We start from the raw sequence: 16,110 nt of genomic DNA on the forward strand, positions 1-16,110 counted from the left end.
GAACACACAAATATTCTTATGGCAAATACAGCAATTGGAAATGATCAGAGGAGACGTAAAATCTTACGGATGTACAGAAAATTAAATGAAAATCCACGTTTAAAAATCATTCTGGAAATTGTTGCAGCCACGAAGAACTTTCAAATTATTTTTGATTTTGAAAATGAGAGCACAAGATGCATTGAATCAGCAGTGATTAAAGGAGCTTTAAAGACAAAATTTACATCCGGAATTATTACAATCGGTGCTAAATTGTTGCTAAATAAGGAAACGGAAAATGAAGTTTTTGGGATATTTATCCATGAGCTGTGCCATTATGCGATGCTTTGCATATACGAAAATAATTTTAATCCATTTAAGAAAAATGATGAAAAAGCTGAAATTGAATTTTTGAAAATTTTAAATTTTTACAAGACTTTTAAAGACAATGAGGAATTAATATTGTCAGTTTATGAAGTCTTTGAAGCTGATAGGCAATTGGCTGAATTAATTGTACGAGCACCACAAATGGTTGCAGAATTTATGAACAATCCTGAAAGGTTTAATGATGCAGAAATAATGTACAGCATGCTGTTTGAACATTATGACAAAATTATTATTGAAATGAAAAGTGTTTTACCAGAAATTGAAGCAAAGCTGGCATTTAAGTTGGAATATCCAATTGGTATGAAGAATTCGTTCAAGTTTGAGCTTTAAAAGTCGAATCTAAAGCAAACTGTCTGTCAGGCAAAGTGCACCTTAAAGATACTAGATGAGTATGCTTTTATGTGTGTGCTCTACATTGCCTGCTAGGAATGTTACATGCCTGAATTGCTCAAGTTGATTAATTGATCCAAAATCAGACATCAGACCGACTTGAAGTATTCTGGATAGGGTCGATATGATCAAGCCAGAGTCAAGTCGAGTTAGATATGGATTTTGGATTGATTAACCGATTTGTGGTGATCGAGATGATGCCTTGTGTCACTCGGGTATCGACCGAATTTAGTTGACAATCAAAGCAAGATTCTCATCATTTATTATGAGTTCATATTATCGATTTACAAACATTATCAGGAACATCCAATTCTTCAAATTATCAGGATCACCAACAGATGATCAAGAACTTTTGAATTATCAAAAATCAACTGAGGACATTGAGTCGTCTTCAGATAATGATATTGATGATTTATACGAAAGCGATAACGAAGAAGCTGCAAGATGCTGCACTTTAGCAGCAGCTGAAGCAAGACAATTGCAGGAATTAAAAGAGATGCCATTGATCAAGATTCAACTGACAATCCTGTCTGTTCGAAGAAGATTAGAACTTATAAATTTGAGCCAATTTGCATATGTAGTTTGTGTTTTGATAACAAATCGGAAGCAGTCAAATGTAAGGATGAATTTTTAAAAATCGACTCTTCAGAATTATTGAAAAGTTTTACTTGTTTAGATGCCGATAATATCTTTAATATGCCTGATGAAATTTTTATGCAAATGTTCTACAATTTTGACAATGATGATATGCTGAATATGATTTTGACGTCACGAAGGTAAGCTCTGGATAAGCTTCGTGTGGCTCATAGGATTATCTGAATTTCGACATAGTTTTGGCCAGATTTTTGAAATTTTTGATGGATTTGAGGAAGATATTTTATGATTTTTGACAAAATTGGCCGAATTTTCATGGAGATTTTATTCGAAAATTGTGATTTTACAATCAAACAAAGCCTGGAAAAATTTATGGATTTGATATGAAAATTTATTTTGGCTCAATTACTTTTTTGGAGCCTGTTGATAAGGAAATTAATGCTACAAATACAGCCATGATCCTATGTTAGGGTGGCCAGAGGAATTTTCGCAAAATATCGAGACTTTTTTGAAAAAATCGGGAAATTTCTATTTCTAAGTTTTGGCACTATTGAAGAATTCTTTTGGACTATTTTGAGTATTGATATTCAAAAAATTAGTTGAATTATAATTGAACTTCCGAAAAAAATAATTTAAGTCCTGTGCTTGAACCCGGATCCGGCAAAAAAGGATAATGTAAATGTAGGGTCCAATATGTGTATGAAATGCCCGGACTTCTTGAAAAATCGGGACAATTTGAGGCTTTGTCGGGACACAGCAGCAAGGTTGAAAAATACAGCAATGTCCCTTCAAAAATACAGCAAATGACCACCCTACTCATCACTGTTCTTCAGCAAGTAGCTCTCGGAACTCTTGGTCGCCGTTTCCTTCGTGGATTCCATCCAAGAACTGTGCAGCAGACTTGGTTTTCTGTCCTAGAAATGACATTTTCTCATTGAAATAGAAATTAGATTTCCCAAAGTCTCAATCTTGACAAGTTTTTGACCTAAATCGCAAGACTGCAATGCCGTTACTACCAAAGAAGTTTCAGTATCGCAGTCGCAGTTTGCGTACATTACATGAGTCATGAATTGAATTTCATTTATTTCCATGAACCATAACCATCAAAAATCCTGAAATTCAGCTAAAACAACACTAATGCGGACATATTTTCACTAAGTTAATTTTCACTATATTTTACAGATTTGCTGATCTTTTTAAGACATCAAGAACAATCATGAAAAGGTTCACACTGTTTATTGGACAAGATGGGTATGAAAATTTATCTAAACACGGGGAACTGTTAGACTTACCAATAATTAATATTTCTCTTAATCTTGACAATTTAAGTCCTAAGAAGTCGTTGGATTTTTATAAAAATTTTAGAGGAACAGTTGAAAATTTAATAATTAAAAATGCTGAATTTGAAAATTTTAAGCAATTTTCAGAATTTTTTTACGCAGCAGATCTTATAAATTCAATAATTTTAGAAAAATGCGCTATAAAATCTGTTGGAAATGAAATTTTATCGCCATTGCCAGCACTTAAATCAATTTCATTCAATAAATGCAATGAAAATATTTTTAAAGTTTTTATTCATCAAAAATCAGTTGTTAAATTATCAATATTTAATGACGACAGTACATGGAAAGGAATTCCGCATGAAACAGTCAATATAATGGCAAAAAATTGTGAAAATCTTGAAAAAATTGAATTTATTGGAAATGGAACTGGAAGTTTTTTGATTTAGATGAATTTAAGTTTCGAGTAAAGTCACTTGAGACAACATCTATAACTTATCATTGGTATGTTGGAATTAGAACGCAAAGAATTAAATTTTTACAGAGTCAAGTGGGATACTTAAAGGAACTGACGATCCATAAGCTTCCATTTGACTTTGATGGTGGACGTGTGTTGAAATACATAATTGAGGATATGAATTTGGAGACATTTTTTTATGGAAATATACCGTTGATACTAAATAAAAGGAAGCAGGATGTGAAGGAGTTTGAGGCTAATGAGCTGCAAATTACCAGCATTTATGAAATGTTCAGACAATTTCCATGTAAATTTTGATAAATTTTTATAATTAAACATTTTAGTAAATTAATTAAATATCCAGCTATAGCTTCATTTCGATTGAATTTATCATCAACGGATATATCCAGTGACGATATCGAGAGGATCATCAATCCACCGACCAGATTATTTAATCGACTTAAAACATTTGAAGTCATTGACAACAGCAAATATGGAAATATCTTTGGTGTATTTCTTGGACTTTTAAAGAATATGAAGGAATTGATGAAATTGGTCCTTAAAATACAAGATCGGAACATCAATACATTAATGTGTGAATTTTTACCACAAATGAATCATTTGGAAGAGATTTATTTAATTTCAAAAGCACCAAAAGAAAAGGAAAGATATGAAATCATAAGGACATTTACGCCAAATCTAAAGCAGATTACCGTACCCGAATCACATGTCAATACAGCAAAAGAAATTTTTGGAGATAATGTAACAGTTTTGGGGATTTAAATAACACTAGGATGTAGCTAGATTTTAGTAAAGGATCAGATAATGCCATAAATTTCACATTTGTAATAAGATTGTAACGTTTTTTTTTTTAAATTTGTGCCTGATCCTTGGTTTAATGAAAATTCGATTACAATTTAATTTTTTAATTTTTTTATATTTTTTAATCATTAATTAATTCTTTTATCCACCTAATTATTTGCCTTGTAACTAAAAATTATTAATCCTAAATTCAGTACCAGATCATTTGTAATTTTTGAAGCTCGTATTATATATTTAAGGATATACTACCCGATCGACGCATATTGAAATGTTGCCACCACGGCGACGAAGTATACCAAGTGGCAACAATGGATATATCATCGATATGTGCCGATCGGGCAAGCATTTTGATGATTATCCTCACAAAATCTTGCACACACGAATTGTAACTGGGTACATTGCAGTGTGCATCAGGTCTTATGACAAACTCGTGTCTTTGCAATGTACAGTGGTTCGGATCCCACTATAAAATGAATGTCTAATGAATTTTACTCGTAGAGTCTACAGCTTATAAGGCTGGACATCTTCGAGCATTATATAGTAATTTAATCACCGAAGTAGCATATGATATCTAATAAATACATTATAATAAATTATAAATTATAAGTTATATACATAAATATTTGTTTTTCTATTATTTTGTCGACTTACTTATTTCGGGTTGATTCATTTTTATAAGATCAAAGAACTCTTGGAAGGAAGTTCTCGATAGAGACAGTATTGCATTTGAATCTGGTAATTGACAGACGGAAGTCATTGATAAAGCAAGCATTAGACGTCATTTAAGGGAGGGCATGGATCACAGTTGATCTGTACGGCCAGAGAGTAAGTAAGATTTATTTACAGAATTTAAAGAACTGCAAATTCTCCACTCAGAGAGAGAGTGTGAGAATGTTTAGTAGCGCGAGTAGTTAGCTTTAGTTGAGTAGATATATAAAACATGAGTAGCATAAGAAAGAGTAGCACGAGTAGCTATTCACCACATGTTATAAAATGTATATGCAGCGATCACAGTTTTGAGTTATTTCAGGATGATGATATAGTATAATGGTACTGCAGTTAAATCGACAAAAATGAGTATGTTATCAGAGATGTTCAATCACTATTAAGACGATTCACAGGATATAGGAACCAATCATCAAATAAATCGATTAAAATGAGTTGATCATGTCCAGATGATGCCTCAATATTTGAAAGTAAAAAAGGATCGTGAATGATCATCAAGCGATCATAACGACAAGAAAAAGTTCAAATTATCGCATCTTCGAAGATGCTAATTCAGTTTAGAGTTCGCAATTTTTTTCTTATTTTCTCATTTGCAAGCCTTTTTTTGAACTAAACGGACGTGCTTCTACACAGCTAAATTATTTTTCATCGTCTTCAGTTAAAGTCTTAGGTGAGCTTTATAAGTTATAGTAATAAATATATAAATTATACATTAATTAATCCTTGCAACTATGAAAATTTGAATTTAATTTTTGTATTTCGCAATTAATGTAATATTTTTTCACAAAATTGTGACAAAAATACTTTTCAAATCATGTTTAATCATGCTAAAGAGTGAAAATGAACCTTAAGTACAAACAAAATAAAAATAAAAAAAGAATCATTGGGAGAATTTCTTTTTTTCAACAATTTTAAAAAACATGTTTAATCACGTTTTGATATGTTCTTAAATTAGTGTTGTTCGCATTTTGTAAAACTTAAAAAAATGGAAATTAAATCTCATTTTTGTGGAAAAACCCAAAAAAATTATTTCAAAATGTTATGAAAATAAAAATATTTGATATTTTCTTTTTTGTCTTGGAATTATCGGATAGGTTTTTTGATTAAATATGTGCTAATTATGCTAATTTATTAAATTAATCTGAGTCTTTTTTTTAAAAAAAAAAAAATATATCCTTACAGAAAAATTAGGAAAATGTGAAAAATGTTGAAATTCTTAGTAGATTTTAAAAATTGAAATTGAAATTTTATTAAGAATTAAAACAATTTTAAAATTAATTAAGAATGGAATTTAAAAAAAAAATGATTTTGAAATTAAAAAATAATTTTTTTAGAATTAAGAATAAAAAAAAATTTCTAACATTAATATGATGAAATTTTTTAAAATAATTTCATTTTCTTTACAAATTCAAAAAAAAAAATCAATTTATTAACATAACAATTGAGATAATAATTTAATTAATTTAATTAGTATTATTTTTTATTAAATTAATTTTAAAACAACTTTTTTTTATTTTTAAATTTTCTTTTTTTAAAATTTAAAATTTTATTTTTTTAAATTTTTAAATTTCCTTCTTTCTAATTTTTAAATTTCTTTTTTTTTTTTTTTTTTTTTTAAATTTTTAAAATTTTTTTTTTTTGAATTTTTAAATTTTTTTTTTTTTTTAATTTTTCAATTTTAATACACTAAATTCACATTTTGATTATTATATAACAATACAGTTAGTCATTTTTTTGCGTATAACATTCTATGATTCATGCAATCTCAATTCCGTTTTAATAAACCGAGATTTGAGAATTTTTGACAAAATTTATTTCTTATCACTTTTTAAAATGTCTATGAAATTTAGGAACTCAGTGTAGTAATAATTATGAAAATATATAATTTTAGTGAATAGTGCTAAAATATATTCCCATGTGCCGTGACGTCAAAATATTTTAAAAAAGACAATAAAAAGCTTTTTTAAAATTCCACAAAAAATAATCAAAGCTCACATCGGTGAATATAGAAATGTTGAGAGTTTTAGACGATTTTAAACTGTTGCAATGTTTTATACGTTTGTAGACTATTTTGCATAAATTAAGGCAGAGTTGGCATGACTCTAATGTGGAGATGCATTCAATGGAGATTACGGATTCTATTGGAGGCGAATTCACTTTTTTGGTCCATAATGGTCCGATAGCGGTCTCATAATGGAGCCGACTCCATAGTGATCCATAGTCCATAGTTTGGACTGTTTAAGTTCGGACTCCCAAACTCCTACCATCTCTGATTTGAGGGTAATTCCCATTTGTAGTCTGGTTCGCTTCACACTAAGTTTCTAAGCTTTGAATCAAGGCTTGAAGCTTTTTAGGCCACCAACTGAAAGAGGCCATGGATCATAGTTGATCTATATGGTCAGCAAAGTAAGTAAGAAAGTTCCATTTATAGTCTGAGTAGTATAGTAGTAGCCTACAAGTAGAGTATTAACCTAAGGTATCATAAACCCTTTATTTAATATCCACTCAACTTCAAGTCTTTTCGTCTATGACTGGTTTTGAAATTTCTTCTTTTTCATTAATACAGTAGAAGAATCGGATGATTAAGTGAATCATTCCAAAATAAAATCTATTATTATACATCCTGTGTATGAAGTGAACAGAAGTGATAATATGAGAGAATTAAAAAATGTATTAAATTATTTAATAAATTAATTTTAAAAATTTAATAAAAATTTTAAATTTTATTTCAAACAATTCATCATTAAACTTTTTTATTTTATGATTGTACTTATGTGTTTCAACTGATTCTTAGCAAATCGTATAAAAAAATCGAATAAAGCTGTGTTTTAAGCTTTTTAAACCGACAAGTTTAGAGCATAAGTTTAAGTTTAGCAAAAAATAAAGAGAATCATAGTGTATCAGTTGAAAATTTACTGGAGTCTGACTTTCGAGTCCAATTGGTGTCCAGTGAAGTCGGACTCTAGGAGTCGTGACAAATCTGCACCACAAAGTAATTAAATTAATTAATTTAATTTTATTTCTTTAAACTATTTAACAGGAAAGTCTTACTAAAGCATGACGTCATATCAGTCTAAAGCTTGTAAAAATTCGAAAAGAAAAATGCGTATTTATGATGTCGAAAAGGTCAAAAAGACGAACAAGGACTGGCCAAATAAGAATTCCGATAGGTACTTGGAATGCCTTGATTCCCAGATTGCTGGTAAGTATTAATCAGGACCGTAGATTCTCAAAGTAGTCATAGGACTCCTAATCCCAAATTTTTTACTACACCCCTAGTCTTAACATTAATCATGACTTTTTAAATCAATTTACTAACCAATTTTTATTCAAAAAACAGCTCAGACAAATCAACGATCCAAATATTCTGGCTATCCTTATGGACGATTCATTTTATACCATCGTGCAGAGTGAACATACAATGCCACAATTATAACAACCCAAAAATGATATTTTGCGAGGAAATAGGTAGCTACATTTCAGGTATTTGTAACTTACTGTATCCAAAAATCGGCAATTAATAAGCAAACAAGCTAATTGCTTGATTAACTTTTTTATCTTTTATCAAATAGTTATCGACAGCTTTGAAGCCTGCAACAATTTTGAAGATCCCAGAAAGCCCAATAATAATGAAAAATTCAGTTTTTCTCGCAGATTTAATGGAATTTTCAACATGTCGATTTTCCCATCCACTTATCCATTTTTTGGATTTAATGAAGGTGATGTCAATGAAATATGGACGCTATTAGACGCAGTATCTACAGTAAATTTTAGAATGCGTATACAATACCTCATCGAAGAAAATATGACAATAAAGGCTCGTTGCCTTGATCTTTACACTGCAAATCGTCTTCGTGATGTTGCCTTATCATGGTATTTCCGGCTGCCAACTGGAACATTAAAACCTATTAAGGTTTTATTCACAGCAAGCATGCCTAAGTATGTAACATTTGAATGCATCTTAATGGTGCATATCAAAACATCATTTCTTATCAAGAATTTTCAGTCAGAATCATATTAATACCAGCCGGTGTCAGATTGACTTCAGGGATACACTAGTGATGGCTATAAGGTCATATTCAATGCTGATCCCATTTGTGCCTATAAAATTTTTAAAAAACGATTCAATCTTAAGATTCGTGATCAAAATGTTCCGTTTAGAGTCCTTAATAATCCATACGCAAGACTCTTCCGTTAAGAAGTCCAATTGAACCTTTCGTGGTTCATACGTGATGAACATTGCCGATTTCGGACGGATTTTCCCGAATTTTCCCTGAACTTTCTGTTGAATTTAGTCAAATTTATGAAATTCTGTTAAACATCGGAACAGAAATTTGGGAGAATTCGGCAGAAAATTCCAAAGAATTCGGCTGAAAATTCGGAATGAAAAATCAAAGACTTGCCAAATATCATGGATCTCTAGCATATTTGTCTTAAGTCCAAGGGAATCTAGTCTTTGTCTAAGCATTATCTGTCATAACTTGATGTTAGACTAGGTTTATATACTTAATATATAAGGTGGATAGGGACAATATATAGCGTAGAATGCAAGAGGGAAGCATGAACAGCCCTCAAAGGGAGATCTTGGTCCCTAAAGGCCCCCTTCTAGCTGTAGCTACACTTCCTGGTTGTATGACAAAGATGAAAGTGAATTTTAAACATTAAGCATGAGAAGAAGATACAGCAAATAAAACTCGGCACTTTTTCAGAAGCATTTGATAAAATACAAAACATCTGACAATGCTAAATACAATCAATAGTACAAAGTAACATTGACAAATCAATGCCAAAAATAACAAAATTTAGCAAAAATTTACTCAACGAATTTTTCATACTTAATCTCTCTATTTGAAAGCATAATTTCAACCGTCTGGGCCGTATGCTTTACTAGGAGCCAAGACGGTACTTAAGGATCTGCTCAAGATCTGTCTTAATGTTAAAAATTCTCTAATATTATCTATAAAGGAAAAATTGAATAACCAAAAATTTTATAAAAAAATATCAGAGTTTTATATAGAGCTCCAACTTTCAGCTTATGGAGTTTTGAATCCAACTGTCTGTTAACTCTGATGAAGATTCAGTACAAATTAATATATAAAGTAGCTAATTTTTAAAAAATATCAAAGCTGGGTGTGAATTTGTCAATTTTAGTACAAAAATTATGTCAGAATTATCCATAATATGCTCCGTGATGCATAAGAGTGTCGATAAAATTTTAAAATGTGTCGGTAAGTTTATGTCCAATTGATGATGCTTACAAAATTCAGAATACTCAATTGTACTCAATGAGTACAAATACATAATTTTTAGGTGAGTATGCTCGTTATCTGTTATGGTGAATTAACAACAAACTTAAGTTACATATGATGTTCGACTAACCGTGCCATACTTAAAGGAGAAACTTAAGGTTACACTTAAAATTAAGTCATTGCACAAATCCTCAATTAAATGTTGATATTTGGCAAGTCTCAAGTTTTTTCATCCAAATTTTCACAATTAAACGTCTTCTAATGACGCTAAATTAAAAGACTTTTTTTGGTGTAGGACAATTTAAAATGGAATTTCAAAATGTTCTGTAACTTTCCATTTTTTAATTAATTAAAAAAATTTCAAAAATTTCAATTAATCCAAAAAATTGTTTAAATTTTTAATGTTTTTAAAGTTTGTTTTTTTTTTAAATTTTATTATGAAAAGTTAAATTTTTTCAAACCAAGCAGTTTTAAGTAGTTGCTAGGACACTGAGTTGTCTCCCAATTGTCTTCTAGACATGGAAGTATTCCAGCAGCTAATTCCAGTATTTAGCGATATTTACATAAAATAATGCGCTATTTTACCTAGTTTTTCATCCCGGTCTAATTTAAAGCTATTTCTACAATAAACAACTTAAATATCCAAAGCTATACATACAGAACAATAGCACAACATTATTTCCACAATAACTTCAAATCATTTCAAAAATTTAAAAATACATTCTTAATTTGTTAAAATCCATAAATTTAATTAATTTTTTGTAACTGTTGGATTTTATAATATTTGATGTTTGTTTAAATTAATACATATTTATAATATTTTCTTTAATTGCAATAAAAATCTATTTTAAATCAAATATAAATCTAATTTTTTTTTTTGTTGAAAAAGCTTCAAATTTCTAGATATTTTGAAGTGAAAAGTCTTTAATTTGATAATAATTCCAGCCCTTTTTCACCTCTAATTTTTATATTCCATACAAAAAAATCATTCAATCCCTCTTCCCCTTTCTTATGCTATGATCACTCGATAAATTTCAAATTCTAAAGTTCAAAAACTCACATACAGAAGCTGTCGATCAAGGTCAAAAATTGTCAAACACTAAGCAGAGAAAAAGTCCACATCAAGCGACATTTGTAGGAGGACATGGATCACAATTGATCTACATGACCAGCATACATGACAAAGTAAGTAAGGGAGAAATCCTTATAACATGTGATTAACATGTGAGTAACGTATAAAAAAAATTTAAATTTTCGTGATTCCATGTACATCGTACATAAAATTTTTATAACATTCAAGCTATGTTATGTCTTGTTATAATGCATGTTATAGTTGTTATATAGTCAGAGTTGATACAAGCTAGAAATTAAGAATTATTGAGTATAATTAATAGAAAAAAAGTTTATAAATTCAAATGTGGCTCTTGTAGGTCTGCTATGAACCACATAATCGAATGTGCTTCATTAAGTACATTAGAAATTGAACAGGAATTGCAAATAAAATCAAAATTAGTAGTCACAACTCTGATCAATAAATATTCTGTTATCATTTGATAACATTTTTAATCAGAGTTGACACCTGTTGAATTTACCGGCAATTATTCAAGCTCTAAAATTGCCTAATTTATATCAAATGTCAATGTCTGTCCCATCCATCATTCCTGCATCAAATAGTTCATTGCTACACCTCAGATTGACCCTCATTCCGAAATTTAGAAATTTAAAGCTTTAATGAAACCCGAAAAATGAACAGTTTAGTCAAATAGACACCAGACTGTCTTAATTCTGGCTGGATTTATTCGAATCTTGTCTTGCTCCAAAATTATACTGTCCGAGTTTTGATTTTCAATCATTTCAACGTTGTGTCCATTCCTTGAAAAACTATATTTGAATTTAAAGATTCCAACTCTGTTTCTAATGTTAGATTTTTAATTGTCATCAAAACATAGTCAAATTTTGCGCGGTCTTCTAAATTTTTTGATAAAAATCACTTAAATTTAGAAGATTCATCGAAATGAAAGGTTATTAGTCTTACTGTGAATTAGACTTAAGATTTAAATTTAAAGACTGTTAAATTTAACTGTTGAATGTGAAGAAATTTATGAAGTATTGTATTTAAATGATAACGAATTTTTTGGGCAACTTTTTTTACTAAAATTGTGAATATTTAATTAAAAATTGTGATGATTAGTTGATAAGTTAAAGTATAATAGTGATTTATGTAGCAAGTCATATAAAAGAAATTAAAATATAAGAAAAAATTAAGTTTAAAAATTAAAATAAACTTATGATTTAAAGTTGAAATTAAATTAAAATGTTCCTAATCTTAAATTAGAAAGAAGGCCAAGTGACGCCACAGTTCTTTAGGTAACTACTTTAGATTTTGTGGATGGCATGAGATCGCGAGAAAGGCCAAAGAATTCCTGTATTGGATACATTGACGCTAGAGTCCTTAATATCCCAAACTGGCGGAAGGTTTCGTAGGATAGAGCTGTCTTCAGGTGCGCTCCAGCCAAGGAAGTAAGTAATCTTAAGTTAAGCTTAATTTTAAAATATTAATAAAACAACAGCAAATCATATAAGACACATAAATTGTTATTTTGATCATCTGTGATTGTGTTAATTTGTGATTTTATGCTTTTAACACTTTCAGCTTTCAACATCCATGTGTGAATGTATTTGTGTGATCTGTAACTGTATTTAGTGTTATTAAACGGTATAAATGTCTATATAAGTTAGAATAGTTTTCCAGCCTATGTGATTTTTCATGAATGTATTTTCCATAAGGATATGAAGCTTCTATGAAGCAATTACTTGCCTTGGTAGCCGAAAAGGAAAGGTACTTTAATTAAATTTGACTTAATTGCTTGAGATTCGTTGCTTAATTAATATTTTTTCTAAATTTTGGCTTATTGTTGCTTCTTATAGACGCTGAAACTGCCTAATATAAAAGATCGAGACAAAATTGAAGCTTTTGGCTACTTTACATCATGGAATGAGCTTGAGAAAGAGTCAGAAACTCAAAATGCAGCCAAAATAATCGGCATGAAAGCTTCAAGTTTAGGTAATTTAGTGCAACGGTCATTGCTGTTACTGGCTGTTACATAAGACGTAAAAGATTCGGAAAATCCTTTTGTACTGTGGATTCATTATTCTACAATGTCTATTTTAATCCAAATACTAATGCGTAAATACGAAGAAACCAGCAATAACGTGGACTGTGGACCATACCGACCGTAGATGCCTCAGGTTCGATCCTATTAAACCCTAAGTTTATTTAGTCAATTTTAGATGCGTTTTTAGACTTGGTTTATGCATTTAAATCATAAAAACATCATGCAAGAGTTATTGGATTGATAAATCCGTGGCCATCTAGCTGTTTTACCTGTACAAAACTACATAAAACATGCCGATATGCTGAAAAAAATAACGTTTTTTCCTCCTTTTTTTATTTAATTTTAAGTACAAACCTCACGTCAGTGATGAACATTATGATATTGTTATATTTTTTTGATCACAGTCTTTTTTTAATTGAATTTGATTGAATACCAATAAAAAGTGTAATAATAAATTGAAATTTGCTAAGATTTATGGAGTAAAAAATTGCAGGACACATACCAGAAAATGTAAGTAAAATTTAAGAATTTCTTCAAAAAGGAGTGGGATAGGGGTGTGGGGAGTGGGAGGGGGGGAGAGGGGAGAGGCTTTGGATAGATATTAAACCCTATTCACCTTAAAATCTATTAGAATAGAACAAACTGGTAAATTGATTAATATTAAGGCATCAGGCCTGTCTACAAGACTGTCTTGATGTCAAGTCTGTTTAAATTTGAATTTGATCTAGAATCAATTTGTGCCATTCAAGGTAGCAAAACTGTTTTTTTACCAATTTTCTGTTAGCTTATTTGTACCCAAAAAAACAGCCCTTTTCCTGATTTTTAAGCTCCACAAATCCTTTGAATCATAAGTATTAATCATGTTCGTCATTTTTGAAATTTAAATAAAATATTTGCCTATTTTTTTACTATTCATAGTCAAGGTCACATAAATGTAAAGTTAATTGGCCTTAACATTGACATTAAAATGAAAACAAAATAAAACCGACAAATCATTGTCATTTCTTTGATTTTCAAGCTCCAATGGTTGCCATTTTTATCATGTTATGTTAATGGTGATTCTGAATTGCAGCTTTTCATTAAATCAACCTCGTGACTTAATATATTTTAATATCAGGATGTCAAACCCCTGTTTACCTCAAATTCTTGACTCATTATTAAGGGGTTCGGCCAAGAAACTCACACCTGCATTCCCTGATAGTTAGATACTTTCTTATCTAATTTTGATAACATATCTAATGCATATTATTGAAAAAAGTTGTAATATATATTAAGATCATTAGATTGTAATACTCTAAATATGTATACGAAGAGGCGTGACTCAAGCGTTCGCATGCTTAAGCATGCGAAGATGAAAAATCTGCAAAATCCTAAGATTCTTCGTCCAAGAATTCCGATCTTTGCAAAGGCAATCTACATATTGCAGAAATATCCTAATTTTATTCCAAAAAAGCTTCATTAATTTGTAAAAAATCAAGTGATCTTCCAGGACTATTATGTGAAGGTCTTTGGAATTTTTGGAGTCCCATTGCCTCCCAAAGCCTTTTGTAGTCCGCAATCCCAAAGTATTGCCAAATTCACGATCACCCAAGACTATAAAGGCGGTTATCTGAGTAATTGAACAATAAAAATTCTTTATAATGTAATTAAATACTTGGGGATCGTTCATTTAAAGCGTAACATTATAAATTGACTTTTTGACTCTTTTAACACAACAAAATCTTTAAACCATCTTCTCTGTGGCTCATTTGATTGCAAGGCTTAACCAAAACCGCATACTATAGGAGTGTAGCCTGAAAGTGTTACAAGAGGGTGGTTGTGCCCTGACATGGCATTTTCCAAATTTATTGGTGACACACAGGTTGTCCACCACTGACTTAGAGCCTCATAAAATGTCTACTATGCCACCCACCTCTTTCCTAAAAGAGTATTACAGAATAATTGAACTGCCCAATCAAAAGCAACTTTATATGCCATGTGGCTTTTGAGAATAATGCTCATTCATTGAATGAATTTCAGGAATGTATTTTAATACTTGGAGTGAGCTCATTAGAAAATAACTAGGGTAATACAGTCAGGATTTATTTTTTTATCAATTTGATATTTCATTCCTATCGAAAATAAGCACGCTAATCCTCAACAAATCAGATTTGTGGTTAAAATTCCTCATAAAAATTTTTATTTCGTCAAAAATCATAATCAGTTTCAAAATTGTAAGTTTTAATTACCGAGAATGTTGTCATTAGTGTGTCATTACGCAAAACCGCGGTATTTTATACAAATACAGCTGTTACCGTCTAGTTTTTCAGCCTGGGAATTGACAATAATTAACAAATTGAATACGTAATGAGTTAATTACTCCTAAACTAATTATATATGCTGCAAGAGTTGAATACATCCACACATGTGTTGTGAATACTAATTGATTTAAAAAAAAAAGATTAAAAGAATTAATTTTGAAAGTTAGTCAAAATTCAGGTCAAATAAAGTTTTAAATAAAATTCATTGAAGTTCCATTTTATAATTTTTAACGGTTTTTTGCAAAATTAAAAATTTAAAAAATTTCCCTTTTTTAGAGATTTTTTAAATTTTTCTAAAACTTTTATTTCTTTTATGTACAGTCTTTGCTTAAATGCTGAGATGTTTTTTTTTTAAATTTAGTTCCATTTAAGATACAGTCGAAAGCACATCAATATTTTGAAATAGTTATATTTTTATTTTAATTTTTTTCAATACAGTTTTTTAAAAGGTAAAGTATCGAATTAAAACTGTGATTATTTTAAATTTATTTATTCTATGATAATTTACATATCAAATTTTAATCTACAAATAATTCAAATAAATCTCCGAAAATTTTCGCGGGTTTTTTTTTGTTATTAAACAAATCCTACAACTACTTTACCGATAATTAAATTTTATATTACATGTTTCACATGTTTGTGACTTAATTTTAAAATAATTGTTGCAAAGTAACTTAGTTGCTATCGTAAATTGTCTAAATTAATTAAAATTTGAGGTAAAAACAATATAAATAAAATTTAAAGTTTCAAATCTTTTAAAAAATCAGGTAAATAATTTATCTCAACAATTTTGAATGTTGAGACAAAAAC

At 29.7% G+C, this 16,110-nt stretch overlaps 2 long non-coding RNA genes across 2 annotated transcripts; both read left to right on the plus strand.

Moving 5' to 3' along the window:
- The first annotated feature begins 1,236 nt into the window (after window positions 1-1,236).
- LOC139099859 (uncharacterized) lies at window positions 1,237-3,058 on the plus strand. The gene is made up of 3 exons (XR_011545372.1): window positions 1,237-1,372; window positions 1,433-1,532; window positions 2,533-3,058. It is a non-coding gene; the product is annotated as an uncharacterized lncRNA (long non-coding RNA).
- Window positions 3,059-5,213: 2,155 nt separating this feature from the next.
- Window positions 5,214-8,030, plus strand: LOC139099881 (uncharacterized). The gene is made up of 3 exons (XR_011545373.1): window positions 5,214-5,305; window positions 7,676-7,837; window positions 7,976-8,030. It is a non-coding gene; the product is annotated as an uncharacterized lncRNA (long non-coding RNA).
- Window positions 8,031-16,110: the final 8,080 nt, after the last annotated feature.

The sequence above is a fragment of the Chironomus tepperi genome, unplaced genomic scaffold (assembly GCF_022539635.2).
Source record: "Chironomus tepperi strain 1889 unplaced genomic scaffold, CSIRO-AGI_Ctep_v1 contig_486, whole genome shotgun sequence".
In the NCBI taxonomy this organism is placed as follows: Eukaryota; Metazoa; Arthropoda; class Insecta; order Diptera; family Chironomidae; genus Chironomus; species Chironomus tepperi.